This window comes from Anastrepha obliqua, chromosome 1, assembly GCF_027943255.1.
Source record: "Anastrepha obliqua isolate idAnaObli1 chromosome 1, idAnaObli1_1.0, whole genome shotgun sequence".
Taxonomy (NCBI): Eukaryota; Metazoa; Arthropoda; class Insecta; order Diptera; family Tephritidae; genus Anastrepha; species Anastrepha obliqua.
Window position 1 is genome coordinate 26,347,843 of NC_072892.1, and position 26,924 is coordinate 26,374,766.

General features: G+C 38.4%; 1 long non-coding RNA gene across 1 annotated transcript in view; it reads right to left on the reverse strand.

Annotated features, from left to right (window-relative positions):
• Window positions 1–677: 677 nt before the first annotated feature.
• LOC129252982 (uncharacterized) overlaps window positions 678–26,924 on the reverse strand; it is a 35,075-nt gene continuing 8,828 nt past the window's right edge. Inside the window, exon 3 of the long non-coding RNA XR_008583685.1 lies at window positions 678–921. This is a non-coding gene — a long non-coding RNA (uncharacterized LOC129252982). The remainder of the gene's footprint in view (window positions 922–26,924) is intronic.

The following is a 26,924-nucleotide window of genomic DNA, read 5'->3' on the forward strand; positions in this document are numbered from 1 at the left end:
GTCATAGTTTCTGTTTTATTTTTGTTATAAATTTTCTTTATGCAATTATTCGTCATTCGAAAAAAATATGTATTTCAGTTCCTCTACGTATTTCAGCCCATACCTGCCAAGGAAAAATAAAAATGTATTTCTATAAACATCACAAAAACAAAAACCATTATTAACCTTAATCAATTTTGCTGCCGTTCTAATTGGTGGTCCCAAGCAATTCAGCTCCGTTGTAAATTCCTCCCATTTTTTTGCTGCTTGAACTTTGGTGCAAATCCCTTTTGCGAATTGTGGATTCTCTTTCATTAATGCAACTAGCCTTTCTAATTGCTGTTTGGTACTCACGACTTTCGACCTGCATAAAATTAACAAAATTAGTATAGGTATATTTATTATTTGGTTACTATAAAACCATAAATAGCCGCAAACAACTTACATTTTAACAAGTTTTCCCACAATACGCTGCACAATCGGAAGCAAAATTGCATTCGACTCTAAATTCGGTATTCAACGAAAATTTCGACAGGGTTTCACCGCTCATAATACCAAATTGACATTCGATTTTCGATTTTCGATCTTCGACAACCAACGAATATCGAAGATCGAATCCAACTCATAATAGGGGCCAATATTTTTTATTTCCTGCTTGATTTTTTATCTATGGCTAGAATCTCTTCAATCTGGCTTCTTAAATAATCAATTCTCGGCACTTTTTAGGCAGAGTGTATAACCCCATAGTACTTACATGCTCATGATTTGCATGAAGTGCCTTTTTGTAGGTGTAGAGGTGCTTTCAACTGTATGTATTCGTATGTGTGTGTAAGTGGTCTCTTAAGGCCGCACTCCATGTAATTTCGTTGAATAACCATTGGTGTTGGGTATAATTTATGCCCTGCTTTTCGCCTTGATTTCCATGCAAATTTGAATTTGTGACTGGAATTTAAATTTTTGTATTGCTCAGCAGGAAGCCACACGCAGGTAAACATATGTATGTATGTATGTATGCATGTATGTACGATTGTGTTTACGAAGTGTTTTTCTAATATGACTTTTGTATATAATTTTAATGGTGGAGCTTCTTAATTCAAATAACAGTGATTTGCATAGTTACATACATAGATACATACACATATACATACATATATGCATAAGTAAATGCTATACAAAATTAGTATTCAAAATTTCAAATTAAAACCTTAAGTGGAATTATGAACGGACAAATCATAAAATTAAATAATAAATCCAAGCGTTTGAGGCGATTCACTCATATTGCGATGTTGGCTTTTCACATAGAGAGTGAGTCTGTCAGAAAATTATCTTCAAATGTATAAATGATAATAAATATACATATATATAATTGGCGCGGAACACCTTTTTTGGGTGTTTGGCCGAGTTCCTCCTCCTATTTGTGGTGTGCGTCTTGATGTTGTTCCACAAATGGAGGGACCTACAGTTTCAAGCCGACTCCGAACGGCAGATATTTTTTATGAGGAACTTTTCCATGGCAGAAATACACTCGGAGGTTTGCCATTGCCTGCCGAGAAGCGACCGCTATTAGAAAAATATTTTTCTTAATTTTGGTGCTTCACCGAGATTCGAACCTACGTTGTCTCTGTGAATTCCGAATGGTAGTCACGCACCAACCCATTCGGCTACGGCGGCCGCCATACAAATCAGAAATATTGTTGGAATTAGTATTTTTTTCGCCAAATATCCAGGAGTTGCATGATCCATTCGATCAGTGGCTACTTTTTCAGTAAATCTGAAAATCGATAAGGTCAACGATTCCGTTATGATAATACGAACGTCAAAGTTGAAGCACGCTGTTGGGAGTCAATCGTCAAAAATGTCGAGGAAATCATAGAAACCGTCAGTTCGGACCTAAAACAGATGATTCTAACTACAAGGTGAAGTCCAAAATAAACAAGACTGGTGTCATAAAAATGTCTTTGTCTTTTTAATGAGCTAGTGCGTTGGAAGTTACATCTCTAGCTGACTTCTAGTAAAAGCGTGGTGACATTCGATTGAGTGGAAGCGAGGTTATCTATACTAATATTATAAAGAGGAAAACTTTGTTTGTTTGTAATGAATAGGCTCAAAAACTACTGGACCGATTTTAAAAATTCTTTCACCATTCGAAAGCTACATCATCCACGAGTAACATGGATTATATTTTATTTTGGAAATAGGGCTCGAGATATAGGTCAAAACGTGGACCCGGGTAACCTTCGGATGTGTATGTACAATATGGGTATCAAATGGAAGCTGTTGGTGAATGCTTTAGTTCAAAGTATTTCCATCCGCTCCGTGACTAGGGTCTCGAGATAGAGACCAAAACGGCAACGAAAAATTCATGATGATCAGGAAAAAAGACGATTGTTTATTCATATGCGTTGATTTGAAATTTAAAAACAATCTTCTTTTTTCCTGATTTTCAATTTATATTTTATATTTACTCAAAAACAAATAGAAAAACAAAAAATATTGTTTATGCCAAAGCGCTTGAATAAAGAATAAAGAAATAAATAGTATGAAACCCATATATTTTCTGTTCTAAACCATATCTATTCTATTTTAGTGTGCCCAGCGAAGGGGGCCGGGTTTGCTAGTTACGTATAAAGTGGCAGTATGTTTGTGTCACCGGTGCAAAAATGAGTTTCGAACAAAGAGCTAATATCAAATTTAGTTTTAAAATCGGTAAAACGTTTACCGAAACATTTGATTTGATGAAAAAAGTTTATGGCCATGATGGTCTATCTCGCGCCAGAGTTCATGAGTGGTTTACACGTTTCGGAGATGGTTGCGAGGACATAAGTGACAATGAACACACGCCCAAAATCAGTAATCCCCGAAAACTTCATCGAAATTGTTCGTAAATTTATCAAAAATGAACCAAAATCATCGCTGATATTCATGAAATCGGAGTTGAATATTCCAAAAACATCGATGACATACGAAAGGTCTGCGCAAGTTTCATTACGCAAAAGTTAACTGAGGACCAAAAATTGCTCAGAATTCAACATTCGAAAGACCTCATTAAAGAGGCGAGAAAAGACGAGAACTTCATTTACAACATTGTAACTGGTGAAAAAACGTGATATTTCCAACACGAACCTGAAACCTGAAACTAAACGTTAAAGTGCCGAGTGGAAAGCCTCAGACGAGCCACCACTCAAAACATCGCGTTTGGAAAAGTCAAAAATCAAGTCGATGCTCATTTGCTTTTCCGATTCCAAGTGAATTGTACACAAGGAGTTCATGCCAACGGGACAAACAGTTAATGCAATTTTCTATCTTGGCGTTTCAAAGTGTTTGTTGCATCGCATTCGTCGAATTCGCCCTGAATACCGTAAAGGAGGAAGCTGGCGCTTATTGCATGATAATGCACCATCTCATCGATTTACTCTTGTGACTGATTTTTTGACTACAAATCGCATTTTAACCATCAATCACTCACTGTATGCGCCTGATATAGCTCCCTGTGACGTCTACCTATTCGAAAAATTGCATTTGGCCATGAAAGGAAAATGTGTTGCGTCCGTCGAGGCCACCCAAAAGGTTTGTACCGACATCCTGAGGGACATTCCGGATTCCGGTCAATGAGCTGAAACACTTTTTCGAAAAGCTTTTAGATCACGCAGTGTATCGAGGCCAGATGTGACTATTTTGAATAAATAAAATCGAAGTTATTAGAACAAAGTTCCTGTCATTTCTATTTTAGCCCAGTCTTGTTTATTTTGGGCTTCACCTTGTTGAATTAACTGCCATGCCTATCAACTACCCGACTAGAAATTTTGGTAAGGCGGTGATTAGGCGCTAATAAGGCAGACCGCATTCCAAATTTCCGCCTCATAAGGCAGCCAAACTAGGCCCAAGTCCCGAAAGATATCGCCACACATCTGCCTCATTAGGCGCAGGTTCGAAAAACCGAACTTCGGTAATACTCCGGATGCTCTTCTACAAATCAGTTAGGGATTCCAATTTATGCCTAAGTGCACAGTAAAAAATGATGGTTTATATTTAATACCAGTTGCTATTGAATTTATACAATTTTAGAATTAAATTTGATTTTTAATTCTAAAAAGTTTTATTTTAAGACGATGAAATATTCTTGCAATTAATTTAAATCCAAAATGGGTTTAAAACAAAACTTTAATTGGTGCTGAGCGTTGCGTTTTTGAAATTTAATACCTATTAGATTTAACGTAAGACCAAAAAAACATTAAAATGCTCTCTTTAATGTTTCAAGCTATTTCGGTTTCAGTTTCAGTTTAAGTTTCAATTATATTCAATTTAAAATTTAAAAGTAAAACCAAAAAAGTATTAAAAAATTTTCTCACTCTCTGTCACTCACTCACTCTCAGTGTCATTTTTTCCACTATTCTAGAAGCATGTTTTTAAAAGTGAAATACCACGCGGAAGGAAAGCGATGATAGCGAGGTAATTTCTGAAGAAGATCTTCGTTTTTTTCAAAACTGCATAGTTAAAGACGAACTGAATCTGGTGCAGCAGAAATTGTGAGAAACGTTAAAATCGAGACAAAAATTTATCGCAACTGCGTTGAATGTTTTGGAAATATGAAAGCAGTGTGGAACAAATTTTTATTGCTGCGAGTGGCGGTTCTAATTTGGGAAACTGTACAGAATGGACGTCTGAAGTAATACCTTATTTGATTTTCTTAAAGTTGCTGCCATCCACTGCCAGTGGACGCGAACAAAAAAAAGCAAAATTCCAAAAATCTGTCGACAGTTTTATTTTTGAAAACGTAATTTACTATAAATTTTTTCATCATTTTTCGATTTTGTGTACACAATTGAGAACGCTGTATTGAACCAATCAGGCTTTACAATAGCTCATTTTAAAGATAATTAAATTGTTTTCAATGTGACATTAAGTGTTTTTTTAAAAAAAAAGATTTTCATATTTTTTTGTAATTTTAAAGTCAATTTTTATGCATGAAAAATCACTTTTAACATAAAACTGGGTAAAAAATATCAATTTCGACATTTTTTTTTTAAATCAAAATGTCACATCGAAGGTATTATCCTAAAGTTTTAAAAAAAATTTGGTTTTTTTATTTCAGAAAAAAATTCAGAGCGCTAGAATGTACACAGATAGAATGAGGTGCCATGGACGAGGTGTATATTTCCATACTTAAAATGTTTTTTTTCTTCTCCGAAAATTTTTGTAGACAGTCAAGACATTTATTAAAGTACTTTATGAATTACAAAACGTTTGAAGTTATTTTACCTGAGAAAAAAATTCCCAAAAATGATGCATTTTTCGACCGTCTAAATGAGGGTCCCCCCTTAATGGGCATAAATAAAAAAATTTGTTTTTACAGCTTAGAAGAATATAAAATAACGTCTGGTCAGCCCACAATCGTTGCAGTTGGACAAGACAAAGCCACGATTTGCCAATATTTTATAACAATTGATGGTAAGAAGATAGCAGTTCCCGAGCATTATGAATTTAGGCAAGTTTTTGTTTTGTATTTTGAAGCATTTTACGTATTTAATACACAGTTTGATGTAACTTATATATATGTTGTCGATAACGAAATTTACTTAAGTTTAGAAATCTTTGTCACTAAGGAATTTAATTCCATTTTGCAGTGTTATGAAATTATTTCAACAGATCTTTCAGAACTAATTAAATTTAATAGCCTTAAAAATGTAAAACCATTTGAAGTGTACTTTATAGATTCAAAAATGTTTTTATTAATTCCATGTGAAATTATAGAATAAAATTTAAATATATTATTATTTCACTTATGTATATAAATTTATGTCATTTTAAATAAAACGTAAATTTGTATTTAAAAAATTTATTTTGTTTTTTGTTTTGAGGATTCGTCAACAATGTACTAAATCTACTACAATTTTGGTTTGGATTCAATTCCTTTTTGGAATTAAAATATCATTCAAGGGTTTACTTTCAATTCCAAGAAAGTTCTACATTCAATTCAATTTTGGATTAACTTTAATTCTAATTATTATTAATTTTATTTCAATTCTCGTATAAAGTCAAAACCATTTTAGGATTATTTTTAAACCCTTAAAAGTATATAATTTAGTCTCATTCTTGGTTTTTTAAAGAGAATATTTTTATTAACTTCTCTCTCTCTCTCTTTTCTGAAACCGGAATGGTTTTAATCTTATACTTTCTGGAATTGTTATATATAAACACCAAATTGGTATTAATATTAAACTAAAATTTTTACTGTGTGAGACACTGCCACAGATTTTCGTGCCCACAACCAAATTTGGTATTGTTCTGGTATACCAATCTTTGTCTTGCCTAACGTGGGCCTGGTAAGGTAATAGTGAGGCGTGCCGCAGTAAGGCAGTAATGCTTTCCAAAGGACAATCATTCTTATTTATTAAAACCGAAACTGTGGAACAACCCCAAGTTTATTAGCCTCTGCGCGCATAGCGTCGGCAAATGTAGAACATTCGCGAATGCGTCGCGCATTTATCAACATTTTCATATCCAATTATGCATTCGCAATTGTAATCGCCAACATGTTTGTGGTCATTTGCTCTACAATTTTCGCATTCATTCAAAAAAGGTGTGCGTGCATATGTCAGACCTCTCACCCTTCCGCCCAATTATCGCAATGACTTTTACATACATATAAATATTTATATCCAATGCAAAGTTGTAGATATGAAATTTCTCTGTTGAGCGCGTTCCATTTCGTCGCGATAAGACATAAAGTAATTATGATTATTATCCTTATGTTAAGCGGATCCTTCGCTGCACAAATGACGTGCACGTCCAAGGCGCGTTTTGCCGTGGAACAGAAGTGGCTACTTGTGCGTACTGGGCAACGCGCCACTGCGGCGACTCAGACGCGCAGCTGCGTTTTTCACCGAACTAGTTTCCACTGCACTTTTGCTTGCCACACATAAATTTGCGCATATTAATGCGGAAAATCTACTTTGTTGGGCTTGCAAATACACTTGACATTTATTGTTTTTGTTTTGCAATTACTCGTTAGTCAGAGTTGGCGCTTGTTCGAAATGTTTGACAGGCCGATTAAAGCGAAGGCATTTCTGGAGCAGATGTGTGCTATCGGTTCGTAGTTGTGCCAAACCGGTTATTCGGCTGCAACTTAGTGTGGTGAGGTGTCTGCGCGTATTGCCATTTGATGCCACTATCAATTGCCTCAAATTGCACTTGTTGCAAGGTGCAAGTTATTACTGCGTGCTATTGGCTCCCCTAATGCCCTTCTTATTCGTCTTCATATGCTGTAAAAAATTGAAAATGCAACTGAATTGCTTGTAAGAATTTCCAATGTCTTCATGTTTTAATCGGAATTGTGCGCATAACTGCATTCGAAATTAGTCCTTTGGGCTCGCTTTGGTGAATACCGACGACACACGAGTACCTTGGTATGTTTATACCTACTTATGTATGTATGTGAGTGTGTCATTTTTAATTTCAATAGGCAGCACAGGAGTAAATGTCTTTCATGCAGCAGACAAAGTTTCGTTGTACAGTTTTTCTATTGCGGCGCATCACGTGATGTGATATCACATCACTTCTTCTTTGGATGGCGCATAAAAGGCATGCGAATGTAAACTCAAGGGCTTGAATATGGGGAAGGCTAACCTGATAGTGAATATCAAAGATAGGATAACCTGCCAATAATCAATCTTATTATTCCTGAAAAGTGGAAGAGCTTCACATGACACCTGGGGAATCCGCAAACCAAGAGCAGTTATTTCTTCTGATAACGCTTCTTTCCTCAGTACTGGAGATTCTTTAATTTGTTTTTTCATAAAATGTGAATATAATCCTTTAGAATGTAAATTTAAGTATTTCTTATATTATAGATCGTCAACCGTGACAACTTTATTCTTTACGTTCGAGCGCTGGGAGAGGAATTTTCATGCATTCAAACTCTAGACGCATTTTTCTCATAATTTCTCAAAATTGGCGTACACCATAACTCAAAAAGTTATTGACCGATCTCCCTGAAATTTTGCACACATATTTTTTATGATATTACTTTCTATGGGAATTTACAATTTCGAAATTTTTTCAAAAAAATATTTTTTTCGAAGCAAAAATAGTAGGAAAATTCGACCCAAAATTTATTTTTTTTGAGGATTTTATTCCGTGAACTTTTTTTTCATTTGTTTTTAATTCATATAGAAATTATGACATTAATAAACAAACAAATTTTTGGTTTTTGTATTCAGGTCACTAACGCCGACGCTACAATACCCGCCGATTGAGAAGCCCCGCTGCGACCTTCCTGGAAGAATTGGTCCCACCCCTCGACCAATTTGTTGATGCCGCTCCGCCAAAAATCGCCTGATCTGGTGTCAAAGAAGTTGTTAAGCAGTTTCTAAGGTTTTCTTTATTATCGAAGGTAACACCCTTCATATGGTTTGACAGGGAGCGTAAAAGATGGTAATCGGTCGGTGCAAGGTCTGAAGAATACGGTGGATGCTGTAGGACCTCCCATCCGATATCTTGGAGTGTGGCTTTGACGACTTGTGCAACATGGACCCTGGCCTTGTCGTGAAGGAGCATGGCTTGACCATGTCGATCAGGTATTTTCAGTCGAATAGCCTCATACACGCGGTGTAGCTGGGAAATGTAGAGCTCCTTGTTGACCGTGGTATTCTTTTCGCGCATTTCCTAGTGCAACACGCCCTCCCAGTCCTACCAAATAGCCTTCATGATCTTCTTTGGATGAAGAACCGGCTTGACTCTCGACTTTGGCGTATCTCCTGGAGCCACCCACTCCTTTCTTTGCCTGATATTGATGTACAGTCACCATTTCTCATCTCCTGTGACGTTTCAGTAGAAAAAGTATTGTTTATGACCGCGTGTTGCTCGATGGCGGGCGAGATGCTGAGAAGTAATTTGAAGGCGACTTTCTTTGTTTATTTTTTGTTGAGCTCGAGAGGCACCCAGGCTCATAGGCTCCCAGTTTTTCGAGAAATCCCATTGAATGAAAGTGACTGAGAATCGTTTTATGATCGCAGTTTATTTTTTCCGCCAATTCACGGTTGGTTTGGCGACAGTTCTCCTTCAAAAGTGATTTGAGACATTCTTCATCGAACTCAGAAGACCTTCCGCTGTGGGACGTGTCATCGACGTCAAAGTCATCTGTAGACTCGCCTACGACACCTTCTTCGTACATGTCGCAAATGTCCCGTACTACTTCGGCAGCTTTTTGACCTCAATGAAAAGCAAAGAGGAGCAGGTGTCGAAAATTTTGATTTTTGCCTTCTGGATAGTCCTTTTCTAAGTCTCAAAACTAATAAAAAATTAAATAACTCAAAAATAGAATTAAAATAGTTTTGTAGAGCAGAGAGAATTCTATCGAATGAATGCTTAACCTTTGCTAAACAGCAAACAAATCGTTGTAAAATGAAAGAAAATAGAAAAAACGCTATGAACTTATTCCCCAACCCAAAATTAGATGGCCGTTTTAATATACATTTGTATTTTACATTCAAACGTATATCATTCCTAAAAATCAAAGGAAGCTCAAATCAATCACAGCGCAATTTAAAAAAATTATTTAATAAAAAAAAAAAATAAAAAATAAAAAATTACACAGCTGATCATTGCTCCCAGATCAAAAAGCGAAAAATTCAAGCAACCAACTGCAATTGCATTGTAATTTGTCGGCAACACGCATTTGCCAGCAATTCACTTTAAACAGATGGTTATTTAAAAACAAATATGTATTGTTGTTGCTGCCGTGCACGCTAAATGGGCGGCAACGTTTAACCGATCAATCGTCTTATTAAATGCAATCAAAGTGTCAATTGCTAGCGACGAATAGCCCAACCACCCCAAACCCCACACTATCAAATGCCAATTGGCAATCGCAGTGGCAATTTTTCCCATTGCCATAAATTGTTGTTGACGTAAAAATGTTAAGAAACTAACGCGCGATTGATGTTGGTCGTATCGTTAATGCAGTTGTTGTTACGATTTACTGCATTTCCATGAGCTGCTAATACATGCCGACGCTGCTTGTCTAGCTGCTCTCTCGCTCACAGCTGCAACCAATCATCCCAGCCAATCAATCGGTGAGCAAAAACAAAAAATAAAAATGCAAAAAAAAACGGCAATCGTTCAAGCAATCGCTTGATCGCACGATCAACCAGCCGCTCAATCGTTTTCCCAATGCCGACTATATTGCGCTTGCACTTTTGTACAATCGACCGATCCATCGATTGGATCAATCGATTGTATCGACTGGCTTCGTCTACTCAATCGGCAAGTGCGAGTGTGTGGGGTGCGAGTGCTAGCAACTGTAGCAGCAGCAGTTGGTTGTCTATCAAATGTCAAATGGCGCTACCTTGCAACTGCTTTATTTTCCATTTATTTGTACGTCTCTTTAATCTCCGCTTTTTAGCTTTTTCACGCTGGGAAAATGCTACATGCGTGTTATTTCGTTCAGGTGGTCGTTATAAATTTAGGTGAAAGAGCTGCACGCAATCGAGAGGAATTTCTGCAACTCAATGTTCATTATTATCTCCTTTTAGCCATATCACTTTTGACCTTGGCTAATAAAGTGAAGCAAATCGAAGGTGAAGCGTTATTCATTATCGGTTTCCTGTTTTTTGTTGAATTATCAATATTTTAACAGAAATATCTTACAATTTTTAGTGGGGTTGAATATATATTTACTCGACTGCACTAGTTGGTCTACCCTCACTTGAGGTCGTCATCCAAGGAGAGGCCTTGAAGGCCATCTGAAGGCTGAAACACAATGGGAATTGGTATGGCCTCTGTTCGGCATTGGACAACAGAGTAGGCATGGACTTCGTTCCAACGATCCTTGCCATGCCTCTTGACTCCATGCCATCAAGAGTCGTGTTTGACAAGAGGTACAGTGTGGTGCTGCCAGAGTCTCAATCGTGGTCAACTCTGAAAATGAGCCCGGCAACACTGTTTTCGCATTTTCACGGATGGCTCCAGGACCGAGCACGGCTCCGGCTCTGGGGTCTACGTGGAATCCAGCAGGACAAAACTGCACTTTGTTCTTGGAATGCATTCATCTGTGTTTCAATCGGAGGTGTATGCTGTTCAGGAGGCGATAAAATTTGTTGTGCAAAATAGATGGAGAGACTGATCTTTATGTGTCTCCCTTAGACAGCCCCCCATCCACATCGGGAGTAGTCGAGTCCTGTAAATCCAGGCTGAACTATATCGTTAGACATAATAGCTTGATGCTAACATGGGTCCCGGGACACGTGGGTATCGCGGGTAACGAAATCTCTGACTCTTTATTCAGAATGGGCTCTGAGGCCAACTTCCCAGAGCCCGTTCTGCCACTCCCTTCTGAAGCCATCAAAGCCACGTTTAGCAAATGGGTTACTCTAATCCACAAGCGAGCTTGGCAGGCTGAGAGAGGCTACAGATGGACTAAACTGATGTTACCTGTCATGTCCGAGCGACTGTTGCAAATAAGCAGAAGGGACTGCACACAGCTGGTTGGACTGATGACGGGTCACTTTCTGTGGGCGAAGCACATGGAAAAGGTAGGCATCTCAGACAGTGTACTCTGTCCAGCTTGTGAAGAGAATGATGAGACGGCGGAGCACTTCCTGTGCGTCTGCCCCGCCTCCGCTCGAATCAGGCTTGAGGTCCTTGGCACTGATGTGTCAAGAAGCGACCACCTGGGCTCCTTGGCACCACAAAATCTACTGAGATTTCTGGAGGTCGAGTAGATTTAAAGAAAATTAGAAGGAAATCCGTGTGCAGTACAATGGACTTAATTGTGTCTGAGTGCTGTACTTGCTAGTTGACAAAAAAATATATATATTTACTCCTTCGAACATCGTACAAGTATACAAACAGTGAGAATTCAAAAACGCACACACAAATTTAGAAGATGCGCCGCTCTTAACTGGAGCATAGGGCGGAGTAAACTAGACTCTTTCAGCGGTTCCTATCATACGCATAGTTCTTAATTTGACTCCATGGGTTCTTTTTCCTTGTGGGTTCCATTCGAAAGCCATTTTACTGCGTTACTGTTATCTGTACGCAACGTGAGGTCAATTCAATTCCATTTTCACTTCTTGATTTCCAGATTCCAGACAGATTTTTCGGAGGAATTTATTTACGAAAGCTTGTAGTTTATTGCAGATCACATTAATCACTTCCCAAGTTTCCGATCCATACAGGAGAATAGATTTGATGCTTGTATTGAAGATTCTGAGTTAAGTCTTTCGCTGGATAGAATATTGGAGTCCCAAATGTTTTCCAATTTGCACAAGCGCGCATCAACATCTGCGTCTGCACCTCGGTCCTTTGCTATCACACAGCGCAAAGAGGTGAACTGCTCAACATCAGTGATTGTCTTAGTGTTGCCATTTATCCGAATGCTTAAAGGGTCTTTCACTGGTGTCTTCATGTGTATAAGTTTGGTTTTTGCCATGTTTTCTCACCAACTCCGCGTTTTAAACAAGGATTTCTAGTTTCATCTTAGTGCCATGCAGTGAGTAAGACAGGAAACAAATATCAACTGCATAGTCCAGGTCGTTCAACTCTTGGAAGGGATTCCATTGAATTCCATCCGGGGCTTCGTGACCAGTTTTCCTTAAGACTCCATTCAGCGGTAACCTTTCTCTAATCTGGGTTCCAGGACATAGAAACATAGAGGGAAATGAAATTCCTGATGAGATTGCCAGGAAGGGGACTGAATTGGCCTAATTGACCCCCTACCCGGGCATCCGTATCCCCCTGACAGTTGTTAAAAGGAAACTGCACAGATTATTTTCCACGAAAGTGCCGAAAAGATGGAGCTCCATTTCTATTTCTATTCCGAAACACTTTTGACCTCAGTACGCTATATATCAGAAAATCCTTTGGACTCCTCGCCATTCAATTTCTAAACTCTTAGTTGTGTTTACCCGACACTGGACGATCGGTACACACGCAGAAAAGCTAGGATTATCATTTAACCCCCATTGCAGAAGCTGTGGTGACCTTTCAGAGGAGGAGACTGTTGAGCACTTTCTCTGTAAATGTCCAGGCTTGGCAGCTAGACGGTTAAGATCACTTAGGGCTCCTTTCTTCGACAGCCTGGGTCAGTGCAATAACCTAAATCTCATCAATCTTCTCCATTACATCAATAGCTCTGGCTGGTTGTAGATATCTGCCTATTGGAGGTCTCATAATGGTAACAAAACGGCGCTTCAGTGCTACTTGAGGACCGCCAGACTGGTACTTTAATCATTCCACCTACCTACCATTCACCGCTAATATGAAAGCAGAGATGACAAAACACAGCCTAGATGTACCGCTTTAGCTATTCCAAATTTCTTGCTATCCTTTCCTTCGAAATGGATGCTACACATCCGCATTTTATCTAGAATGCCTCTATTTTGTAGTGCTTCCCAAAAGGTGCATCTAGTTTTGGTATCAAATGCTCTTTTAATGTGCCCAAAAAGTACGAACGAAGAAGAGTTCCATTCAGCTGAGTGTTCGATGATGATCCTGAAGGTGTTTACGTGGTCAACGCTGGATCTTTGTGGGCTAAAGCCATGTTGCTCTGTCCTTAGCAAGGTGTTCGAAATCCGAAAAATACGGTCGAGAATGATAAAGGATGGACTTATTTGAATGCTGTTTAGCAGTGGGGCATATACTTAGGCCCTCTTTCGTAGGTATTGTAAGTACAACTCCTTTTTTCCATTCTTTAGGTATTTCCTCCGTTGCTCACACTTCCTTCAATCGCTCTGAACCGTACCTCATCAGCTCAGTAGGTATGTTGTCGGCCCTATCAGCTATGCTATTTTTGAGTTTTCTTACTGCAACTTTGATTTCTGCTAGCGAAGAGTGATCAGTGGAGATATTTCTATTTCTATTTCTATTTGGGTTGAATAAGATTCTCGCTAACTGCATACAATCGACTGCGATCGCACTTGTAAAGGAAAAAAATGGAAAACAACGCGACTAATGAATACGGCCGTAATTGACCAGACGTATTGAAATACAACAGAAGATGATATAGTCGATCTTTGTTTCTTTACCAGCGAGTCTGAAGACGCACTATTAGAAATACAAAACATCGTTTGGGATGTACCTACTATCGAAGTACAGAAACCATTTAGATTGTCGTTAGATTAGTTTGTTGGTGCTAATTACCTCTTTATAGTTTGTTCCATTTTGGAAACTTGAGCTTTGAATTCATAAACTAGACTGTAGTTTGTCTTGATAAAATTGATACCGCATTCCAAAAATGTGAATTGACAGGCAAGATGACTATAAGTAAGAATTTTTTTCAGGAACATTCAGCATATACCCAAGGGTGGCAGTAAGAATGATGTTTGTAATTAAAGACATATTTCTAAGCTACCTAAGGTGTCCAAACTCTTTGAGGACATCACACTGTGTGACAAAAAAAAAAATTAAATATACTTTTATGGAGACCTAGCACAACTTGTGGGTATAGAAAAACTAAAAAAAATGGTATAGCAGAAATTTCCAATACACCCCAAAATCTCATTTTATGGCCAAAAAACCGTTTAGTAGGTTGATGTGAATAATCACTCCTAACTTCGCCAATTTCCATCCGATTTCGAATTTGTTTTTTTAGTTCGAAAGAACAAAAACAGGCCTTTTTGACAGTTTGTTGCAAATTTTTCTGAAATGATAACTGACGAGGCTGAGACGGAAGTATTTGGATTTTTTTTATTTTTTCTTTAATTTTTCAACTTTGACATCATTTTTACGACATTATCCGATATTGAGGATGTTTTTTGGTACACTACTGTTATAGTAAATCTAATTGTGCATCGAATGAGCTATATTTGACTGTAATTGAATTAAAATTCATAGAGTTGTGTGAGTTTTAATATTTTATTTTTTTTACTAATTTTGTAGGTACGTATAGCTGAGCTAAATGGGAATAAGGGCGCGTTTCGAAGCATGAAAATGATAACAAGTAGTCAGTATAAACACATCATATTTATTGGAGTATAGATATACAGTACAGTGCAGCACTGTACGGTATGGTACGGTGCGGTACGGTGCAGTATACAACGGAACTAGTTCCAAACTTAAAAATGCATTGGAAACGGCTCTTTGGAGTTTATAATGGCACGGTACAGTATATTACGGTACACTATAGTACAGTACAGTGTAGTATATTACAGAACAGTACATTAAATAACAGCATATTGTAAAACAGAAAAAAAATGACATAACATTACTTAACCGGAATAGAACAGTACCAAACAGTACAGGTTTAAAATTTTAAAAGGTTTCGGGAAAAACTAGTCTTGATTTTAAAAATGTTTGCTAGACCTGCTCCGTTTTGCTTGTTTTACGTTTCAAGGACCAGCAATAATCAGCAAGCATGTTGATGGAGTTCTTCCCTTGAAAACGTTTTTCGATGACTCCTATCTCCTAGTGAAATCGTTCACCCTGTTCATCGCTCATCTGGCCCAGGTTTTCCGGGAAAAAATTCAAATGTGAGTGCAGGAAGTGTATCTTGATGGACATATTGCATTCCATTTTTTCGTACGCACTCAAAAACTCTTTGACGACTTCAACACAATCAGAGCTCTTTTCATTTCCAAGGAACTTCTCACACAATGATTTAAAACTTCCCCATGCCCGTCTTTCCACTGCACTGAGCTTACTCGTAAATTTCTCATCTCGCATGAGTTTTCGAATCTGAGGCCCGACACGGATCCCTAAAATTGTAATAAACTGTAAACTACTATTAACAAATATGAGAATAATGTGTTACATCCTCTTAGCTTTGCATTGCTGACTTTAGGGAATGCAACTTCTTTCATGCGACGAAACGCTTCGCCAACGACTTTTAGTTTTTTCAAAAACTGCTTCGCATACCCAAGTTTCAGGTGCAGTGGTGGCAAGATAACATTTTCTGGTCGGACAAGTGAACTGTTCAAAACATTTTTTTGACCAATTTTGTAGAGTTGACGAGTTGGCCATTCAGTTTTTGCATAGCGATTCGGGGCACGGCTATCCCATTCACAAAGATAGCAAGGATACTTGGTGTATCCACCTTGCATACCGAACAAAATTGTCAATACTTTTAGGTCGCTTACTATTTGCCATTTATATGCACTGTAATTGATAAGGCGAAGTATTTTTTCCAAATTTTCATATGTTTCCATCATGTCAGTCAATTGCGTATGCTAATAGAACTGATGGTAATATATTTTCGTTGTGTAATAACACAACTTTCAAACCTAGAATAATAATAGTATCACACAAATTTTAATTTCAAGATGCAAGTGGGGAATATTTATTTATTTATTTGGGAGAGCACTTACTCATGCATGCTCCATCAATGAAAAGTCGCCACTCATTTAATTCGTGGTAATAGTCCAAGAGGTAGAATAATTCTTTTACATTCGAGCAATAAACAAGTTTGTCATTCTCTTCAACAGTTTTGAATGCTTCCCTGTGAGAAATTCGATCATCATCTTTCCGGAAGTCGTCATCAACTAAATTCCATTGTTTTAATCGAGAAGCGAGCGTTTCAGATTGTCTTCCCGATAGAAGTAAATCACGAAAAATATCCTGAAAATCTGAATTTGATACAAAGTGTCGTTCTGAAGACTTAAAACCAGACGGAAAGTACTCTTCATCATCACGTTCATTGTTATCAGTTTGATCATCATCAGCAATGAGTTGAACTTCCTTCAATTCATGACCTGCAGTTGGGGCAATCATATCGTCCAAGACTACGGATTTCATAACAGTTGCAACATCAGCATACTTTATGTGCTTTCGAGTTTTATAATGATGACCGTTTAAGTCCGTTTTACAAAAATAACCATATCATCGGAGAATATAAGGAAATTCGACTTTTCAAGCAACGTTTTGATTTATATCTCTTGAATTTCAATTAATACTCAGTACAAGCAAATTCCGGTTCATACCAGCGATCAGAAGTAGTATATGTAAGCTTAAAGAAATCGTTGTAGCCATCAACCAGAGCTTTATTATTCTGTAACTTCAAACGATGCTTTTGATCCACCAACAAACCACATATGAAAAAAAAATTATTGCGATTATCACACATTTATTTTTCACAAATTGAAGCAAAACAATAAATCTTTGACGTTTTAATAAGGTTATTTTATAATAACAAACTTCAATGTACAGTGTGAACTTAGGTACACTTGCGAGCTTTTTCATATTTCTATTGAAAAAGAAATGCGTGATAATATGTTAGATATTTTCGAAAGTTCTAACCAGTTCTGTTATATGCAGTACAGTGTACTCGTATGTATACATATATACTCCAATAAATATTATGTATCTATCATATAATATAATAACGCATTACAACACGCCCTTATTCCCATTTAGCTCAGCTATACGTACCTACAAAATTAGTAAAAAAAATAAAATATTAAAACTCACACAACTCTATGAATTTTAATTCAATTACAGTCAAATATAGCTCACTCGACGCACAATTAGATTTACTATAACAGTAGTGTACCAAAAAACATCCTCAATATCGGATAATATCGTAAAAATGACGTCAGAGTTGAAAAAATAGCGAAAAAATAAAAAATACTTCCGTCTACAGCCTCGTCAGTTATCATTTCAGAAAAATTGTCAACAAACTGTCAAAAAGGCTTGTTTTTGTTCTTACGAACTAAAAAAAAAATTCGAAATCAGCTGGAAATTGGCGAAGTTAGGAGTGTTTCTTCCCATCAACCTACTGAAAAACGGTTTTTTGGCCATAAAATGAGATTTTGGGGTGTATTGGAAATTTCTGCTATACCATTTTTCTTAGTTTTGCTATACCCACAAGTTGTGCTAGGTCTCCATAAAAGTATAATATCACTGACGCACAGTGTCATTAAAGATAAGATGTATTTTGCGTCAAAATTTTTGATGTCGCCAAACCAGCATGACTTTGTTTGCAATCATTCTACAGTTACCAATCTTATTGTTTTTAGTGAATACAGCATTTCGTCTTTTGTCTATGTGCATCAAGTTGATTACCTCTATACGGATTTCTCTTTTTGCATTATCTATCAGTCTAAAGTGTCGCATTCTTTACTCATTTTAAGTTATCTTGTATGGGCTTTCATTCTGTGTTTCTAAATTGGGTTAATTCATTTTATATAAAAGGAATTACACTGTAACAATTTCAGGAATTTCTTCTGAACCTTTCTTTGCTTCTCCAAAATTAAGAAGCCATTTACTTTTGCTCAATATGACCACCTTTTGCCTTGACTATGGGCTTGAGACGGTCCAGGAACGAATCGAAAGCTGCCTGAATGTGACTTGCAGGTATTTTGGCCCACTCGCGGACAGTCGCTTTTTTCAGTGTCTCGAGACTGATGAATCTTTTAGCGCGGATTTTGATCTCCAAAATGGCCTAAGGAGAATAATCCATCGGATCCGCGTATGGTGAAGTTGAGAGCCATTGTGTGGACGCTATGAAGTTGGGAACGTTGTTCTTTAGCCATTCTTGGTTCACTCGAGCTTTGTGAGATGATACCGAGCCCTGTTGAAACGTCCATGGTGCGCCACTGAAATGTTTGTTTGACTACGGCTTCAAGGCAACCTCCAGAATACTTTCCCGATAATATTTTGTATTTATCTTGACGCCAGGCTCGATAAAAAACGATTGGAGAGCGCCCATCTGTGGTTACAGCGGGACAAACCATTACCTGTGCTGCCGGCGGGTGCTGCCTCCTGGTGGCCAATCGATAACTCAAATTCTCGTATGAACGGTCGGCCAAATGAACCCTATCGTTTTGGGAGTTTACGAATTGCTCAAGTTGAAAAATTTTCTCGTCAGAAAACACAATGGTCGGAAATTGACAGCTTTCAGTCAACCGAAGCAACTCCTTCGCTTTCTCAAGTCTGACTTATTGCTGCTTTGGTGTGAGATCATGCGTCTTTTGGATCTTGTAAGGATTGACTTTGAGATAATTTTTCAGTTGCGTTCAATTAATTGTGACACGTTGGACCTCGACTCAGGTTCATATTAATTAGCTCAGGCTTCTTCTTGTTTAAGAAATCCTTTTATAAAGTCGTCTTATCGGATTTCGCTGGGCAGGTTTAAAGCCACGCTTGAACACTCGACGCACTGTTGCTTCTGAGCTGGTTTGAGCGTTCTCGGGATCTATTTCATACTGACCTTATTACCAGTTTTTTAAGCTGACTTTCATTCTCTGAATTGGCATTTCTGCCAAGAAAAAACTTCTTCCAAAGACAGGTGGCATAAAAACAACTGAAATTGCAGAAAACCGCGGCCACATTTTCTGTTTAATTTTAAGGAAAATTCAATGCTTTAGTCAATTAAAAGGAACCGATCCTGACAGCTAATTAAATTTAAGAAACCTTGCGGTTTTTATGCCCTTGCAAAAACATTTTTTCGGGCCATGTTGGCAGCGAAAAGTGTGTGAAAAACTTGTGCAACCTTTTATTACTGCTGTCCAAAAATCCATAATCCCTTGATTGACACGCACAGGTGCTCGAACGAAGGTGGTTGAAGTGGCTGAAGTGGAAGAAGGGATAATCCCTTTAGGCAGCAATTGGCTTTGTATGAGAGGAAAATAATAATAGTCACTTGGCAAATAGTACTTATGCTCATATTCATACCCAACATGTGTTTTGCCGCGTGGAGTCAACGACTTCTTTGTTGGAATTTCATTTGAAGCCGTCTGAGGTGATTTAGAGATTATGTCAGAAAAATTATTGTTGGCATTTGTTCTTGAGGGCTCTTAAATCGACATGGTTTTGTGGAATTAATTATGGGCCTATTTTTTTTTTTTATGTATTTTTCGAATGCCGTTATCAACTGTGCCGCAAAGTTGCACTTGCGTTGCTGTGGTTGAGAAATGTTGCTAAGCTTTGAAACGCTAAAGAGAGAAATATTTATGTGCAGTCTTGACAATCAAAGTTGGAAAGTGAGTATGTGTGTGTATGTTAACTGCCGAAGAAACAATAGCCTAGGAAAATATTGAATACGTAAACAAAGCTTATAAAAAAATAAAATTAAAAATCCAATTCAGGAGGCAGCACCCGCCACAGGCAATGGTTTGAGCCGCTGTAACCGCAGATGGGCGCTCTCCAATCGTTTTTTATCGAGCCTAGCGTAAAGGGAAAACTGGAATATTATCGGGAAAGTATTCTGGAGGTTACTTTGAAGCCGTGGGCAGACAAACATTTCGCACATTCAGGACTTGGCACCGTCTCACAAAGCTCGAGTGAACCAAGAATGGCTAAAAAACCACGTTCCGAACTTTATAACGTCCACACAATGGCTCGCAAATTCACCAGACGCGAATCCTATGGATTATTCTCTTTGGTCCATTTTGGAGTGCAAAGTCCGAACTAAAAGATTCACCAGTCTCGAGACACTGAAAAACACCATTGTCCGCGAGTGGGCCAAAATACCTGCAAGTCGAATTCGGGCAGCTTGCGATTCGTTTCTGGGCCATCTCAAGGCCATAGTTAAGGCAAAAGGTGGTTATATCGAGGAAAAGTAAATTGATTCCTAATTTTGTATTATTTTCACACATTTTTTAATTTGAATTGAGTAAAAGTAATTTTCCAAACTATATGTATGACTTTTTTAATTGGTTACACTTCAAGTGCCGGACCCTGTATTTATTGAAAATTTAGTGCTTTAGTCATTTAAAAAATTGAATTAAAGTGAAAATGAAAATCTCTGTATGTATACATCCTATAGTTCCACGTGCATATTGAATTTTTCTTGGATAGCTTCTACTGTCGCACGGTGTCCAGGCATGAGACAGTCGGCACCAAAAAAAAAAAAAACAAACAAACACCAACACCCTGACTACGGCCGCCATAATCATTGCTGCATTCAATGCACAATCGCAATCACTTCTTCTATTTTGGTGACTTCCACCACCAACGCGAGCGCCACCACCACTGCTGTAACCACCACCAACACCGCACACTGGCAGCCAAAGCAATTTTAGCCACTGTTGACCGACACGCCCTGCGGTCGTAATGGCCCATTGTTTTTATTGTTATTACAAGTAACCATTGTGCTGTGATTGTTTTTCCACACACCCATACACACATGCACACATACACACCTGCGTACTTTCGTGTGTGTGCGCTTGCGTGCATACAGATATTTATGTAGATGCGTGTGTGTTAGTGGTAGCCAGTAGCCACACCCTTCTGGGCCAGATTTCTCTGCAGATAGTCAAGACATGCAAGTCGCAACCAGGCGCAAAGTAACCCAGTCAACCTGGCAGTCGGATAGTGAAAAAGCGTGTGCGAAATTTGCACAAAGCGGTGTATGTGTGTGTGTGTGTGTGAGTCTATGTAGGTGCTGCATTTGCACTTCAGCCACCGAGAGTCGCATCAAATCGCATTGCACCGTCGTTTTATCGCCGGCATGCGAGCAGTGAGAGTGAATTCAGTTCGTTTTTAAATTGGCTGTACGGAGGAGCGTCGCTTCGAGTTGCATGCACATTTTCTTTCCACCGCACAGATTGCACTTTTGTTATTGGAATTTCCAATGGAAATGTGCGGGTTGTGTGCGCCGACAAGTAGTCCGTGTAAGCGATTTGGATAATAATCGCTAAGTTGTGCATTTATGCACCCGATAAGCGAATGAGAACAAGCTAAATAGTGATTGATTTGCTGGTTTGAGTGGCGAAAAGAAATTTTATGTAAATTAGCGCTTTTTATTTTGTTGCGAGTAGTCTGCTTGAATGCGAATTTCGCTTAAGCGAAATGAAAAATGAAACTTAAATCTATAATTTTTAGATTATTTAAGTCGGATTGGTGGCAGAAAACTTGGAAAAGAAACAGTTGATTGCGTTCCGTTTGCTTTATCTCATCCTAAGTTGGGTTACGGTGAGTTAGCTGCCACTTTTCAAGCCTCACTTTGGCCACTAGGCCTCTTGTGTTAGGGGTTATAAAATAGGCTTCTCACAAAATTTAATCGCTTTAATGTTCCCTTAATAATAATAATAGTTTTATGTCTTTTGGAAGTATAGGGGTTTTCAGTAAGAGCGCTTCAACTTTTGAACTTTTTTGAATAAAACACAAACGGTTTGACTTTTTTAACTAATTTTTTTTTTTATTATCGAGTTTGAACATATACATTTAAGTATGAAATTCGATTTCTTTGGCATGACCACCGCGTGCACGTTTTACGAAGTCCAATCGTTAAACCCAATTTTCGACCACTCTTTTGCATAAATCGGCCGAAATTCCAGCAATTTCGCGTTCAATATTGGCTCTGAGCTCACAAATCGTCGCCGGCTTGTTACTGTAGACCAATGACTTCACATAACCCCAAAACGGGACGGCTTGTTAAATGGACCGTAAAATGGCCGTAATGCTCTTAAAGTAGCAGCAACGGAACGATTATTTTCATAAAAAATTTGCACGATTTGCAATCGTTGCTCAAGTGTGTAGCGTTCCAAGATGAAATGTATACTAATGAAGTCTACAAATGACAAGCGCACCTATTGAAAAACCCTATAGTTAGTACTAGTCCTGAAGTAGTTGAAGTCGTAGGACTACTCCTATAGAAGTAGTTAATACTTAGTGCATTAATGCACATGCTTTAATGCATTACTGCACATCAGGTTCTACTTAACCTAGATATTCCCTGCATTAGGTGGGGAATTGGTTAAAAGCCAAATTCTTTCAATTTATATCTGCAACAAAAGATTCGGATCCATTTGAACTCGACGACAGATGTGCAGATTGTCTTTGCCAAGGCATCACAGTTGCACAAGATATGCTCTGTGGTTTCATTATCCTCCAGAGAGAGAGAGAGAGAGCGAGAGTCAACACCCTGTGTCATTCCCAATATGAATTTTTGAGAGATGGTAATTTAAGTAATAGTGACCTAGCAGAGAACCGACTATTTTACTGATCTCTACTTTGCGCAAGTTATGCAGTTCCCTATTGTACAATAGGTAAAAGGTCATATGAGCTCTTTGGCTTGATGGAGTTCTTGTGTGGCTTCTCAATGTGTAATTCTTTGAGTATTCTCCCAACTATTGTATTTACCCTGTATTCAGCTTCAGCTCAGTTCATACCACAGTATGGTTCTGGATCGTGATAATTTCCTTTTAAAAAAGGTACTCTTAATAATTTTTTCATAATAATTCCCACGATTCGTAAAAAGTTTTGAAAACTTGCTGAAGAATCGAAAAAGTGCTTGTGGAATTATCGATATCGTGTTTTGGTTTGAGCTTGATAGTGGATGCGGTAGTGAACAACACTCGTCTCTGTAATTGCAGCTGGTTGGTGGAGCCTCTTACCATGTGGAATCATCAGGCAGGCGCTGATTACCAAGTTGATGGAGGAATAATTGAGATATAGAAGATGTGGAGCCTTATCCGAACGAACTATTTAGACCCTATTTGACTTGTTATTTCACAGTTAAATTTCACTTAAAATAAGATGGATTCGGACTGCATTTATCACAAATCATTCTGTCTTTCACTTCCTAGTTTGTCATATGGATATTCCTGTGACCAGCCAAGCTAGCTCGTTTAGGGGTATACTACAATCTATAACTTTCACTCCAAAAATGGACACTTTGAAGATGTCATCGTTTAGTTGTAACAGCAGTTTGGCTGTCAAAGGAAATTTTTTAACAGAATGAACTGTCTTTTTACTAGAATCTCCTTCTCTACTCTTGGTCGATGAGACCAGCTCCAATTTGTTGATATTCTCCAATATTTGTGGCCTTAAGGTTGGCCCAAATGCGATACGCAGTTGGGAAAGGATCCCCAATTTCTTTTCAATGATTTTCATAGACAATTTTTTCAAATTTTAAATAACATCGCGCATTCCTTTGAGGTTTTTTTTTTTTTGGAGACAATCTACTCTTTAACCGACCTTAGAAAATTCATAAAATGTAACGTCAATTTTTCAATTTTTTAGCTGCATGAGAGTTATCGATATCGATAACTATGATTTGACAGTTGAGAATGGCAAGCTGTGTTGAAATTTCTGTTCTGTTGTGACAAGTCATCAGGAATCGTTTAACGAACAATGCTTCCAAATTGTGGAAATTTACTTAAAAATAATAATAATCTGGGCGGGAAGTGTTGAAGAAGACGCCGAAAATGGCTCTTGCCCTTCGATTACGTGGATAATTTTATGTAAGGGTCTTGGCTTATCTGCCTATAAAATACAACTCTTGAAAGAATTGAAGGCAAATGACCATCGTTGCGTCGCATTTTTGCTGATTGGCCTCACTTAGATTTATTCTTCAGATTTTTTGGGAAAAAGTAGTCAAAAATTGGGCCATTTAACTCGTAGCCGTGGCGGACATACATATGTATGCCGGAACTCTTATCTCGAGCTCTTAAAAACAATTTTTTCAAGGTGGCGCAAAATCAATAATCCAATGGACCGTCGTTTATATGGGCCTTTAAAAATTTGAGAAAAAGGCAGAGAGTAAAAATATATAATATTATCTGAGCGTTAAGCTGCCTTTTAGAAAGCGAATTCGTGGAAAAAGTCAGATTTGTGTAGAAAATGTTACATTTGAGCCATGGCTTGTTGCAAACGAATTTCTGGCTAAGAGTTCAACAAATATTGTCGAACATTCCCCGTGGTCAGTTTTTATGACTCCTTCTGACTTTTCTCTTATTAAAACTCAGATTACTATTGTATAACATTTTGAAGCATTCGTTTTCAGTCAAATGCTTTTGCTAGGCTTCAAAATGTATGGCGCTTCAACAACATCAGAACAGAAATTTTTAACGCGTGCATTAATAGAGTCCTGCTGTTGTACGGATCCGAAACTTGGCTTGTGACATCGACCACGACCGCAAAGCTGGGTGTCTGCGTGATGTACTTAAGATATGGAGGCCAAGAGTAATAACAAACGAGGGTTCTGGAGAATTACCCGCGAAAAAAGCATCAACTACGAAATAAAGAAGAGAAATTATGGATGGACAGGCAGGACCGACCGAGGGGGGGGGGGGGGGGGGGAGGCGTGGTGGGTTGCTGGCCTGGGGGGTGTGATCGGGGACTTTTTATCCCGGGCTCGGAATTCTCAGAGGGAACCGGACTCGAGATTATACGTATTTATATGAATTCGACATAATTGGAAATGGCCCGCATTTGCAATTTTCCCCCGGGGCCCGGGATATGCTCTCTACGGCCCTGTGGATAAGGCGAAAGTCCTCTGCGAAAGCTTTACGATGAAATGTGCTGCATGCCGGCTTGATTTGGGACCCGCAAGAAACGTGAAGACTTGGCAAAGGACTATTCGCAACGAAACTGGAAAGCCCTTTAGTGCATGAATTAATAAAATATTGAAAAGAAAAATTGTAAATAAGACCTTTGGCAAAAAGTAGTGTGCCTATGAAAATATAAAAGGTGGCGCAAAATTAATCATCCATTTTTTTTTAAATAATTTTTTACTAAATATTTTTTTTTATTTTTTTATTTCCATTATAAATTACAATCTGTTAATATTAACAATAAGTAATTGGTGTTAGAGTTTGGAATTAAAATGTCCCTTCCCTTTGAAAGAGAACATTATTGTCTTTGGTGGTATAGGTTGTCAAAAAAGTATTGCGGTATTTCCGCAAGCTTGTCTTTGCAAGCGCGTAGTTCTAGTTGTATTCGTCGCATCGGTTCACGCTAGAGCTTTTTGGAAAGCTCTTTTCACGTGCTAACACGTGTTTGATTAATTGTTGTTTGCTTTTAGTCGTTCGTGAGTTATAGCGTCGCAAACATGGAGCAAAATAAAGAGAAAATACGGCATATTTTACAGTACTACTACGATAAAGGCAAAAATGCATCTCATGCTGCCAATAAAATTTGTGCAGTTTATGGACCCGATACAGTTTCCATTTCCACCGCACAATGATGGTTTCAACGTTTTCGTTCTGGTGCAGAGGTGATCGAAGATGCGCCACGGTCCGGAAGGCCTGTCGTCGAAAATTGCGATAAAATCGCTGAATTGATCGAAAGAGACCGGCATAGTAGCAGTCGTAGCATCGGCCAAGAGCTGGGCATGAGCTTATAAACCATTTGAAGAAGCTTGGATTCAAAAAGAAGCTCGATGTATGGGTGCCACACGACTTGACGTAAAAAAACATGTTTGCCCGTATGGATGCATGCGAATCGCTTCTGAATCGCAACAAAATCGACCCGTTTTTGAGGCGGATGGTGACTGGCGATGAAAAGTGGGTCACTTACGACAACGTGAAGCGCAAACGGTCGTGGTCGAAAAGCGGTGAAGCTGCCCAGACGGTGGCCAAGCCTGGATTGACGGCCAGGAAGGTTCTTCTGTGTGTTTGGTGGGATTGGCAGGGAATCATCCACTATGAGCTGCTCCCCTATGGCCAAACGCTCAATTCGGACCTGTACTGCCAACAACTGGACCGCTTGAATGCAGCACTCATGCAGAAGAGGCCATCTTTGATCAACAGAGGCCGAATTGTCTTCCATCAGGACAACGCCAGGCCACACACATCTTTGGTGACGCGCCAGAAGCCCCGGGAGCTCGGATGGGAGGTTATTTTGCATCCACCGTATAGTCCGGATCTCGCACCAAGTGATTACCACCTATTTCTGTCCATGGCGAACGAGCTTGGTAGTCGGAAGTTGTCCACAAGAGAGTCCTGTGAAAATTGGCTCTCCGAGTTTTTTGACAATAGGGAAGCGAGCTTCTATAAGAAGGGCATTATGAAGTTGGCATCTCTTTGGGAACTCGTCATCGAACAAAACGGCGCATATTTGACTTAAATCGCATTATTATAACCAATTTTATGAACAATTGAAAATTCCATAAAAATACCGCAAGACTTTTTTGCCAACCTATATTAAAAAAAAAATAATGAAAAAATTTTAAATTTGGTTCGTTTTTTTACAGAACCATATAGAAAAACTAGTTGTAAGGTATAAAAAACAGTTGAGAAGCGGAAAAATTATTATCCGTTAAGAAAGATGTGTATATCGACTCAATG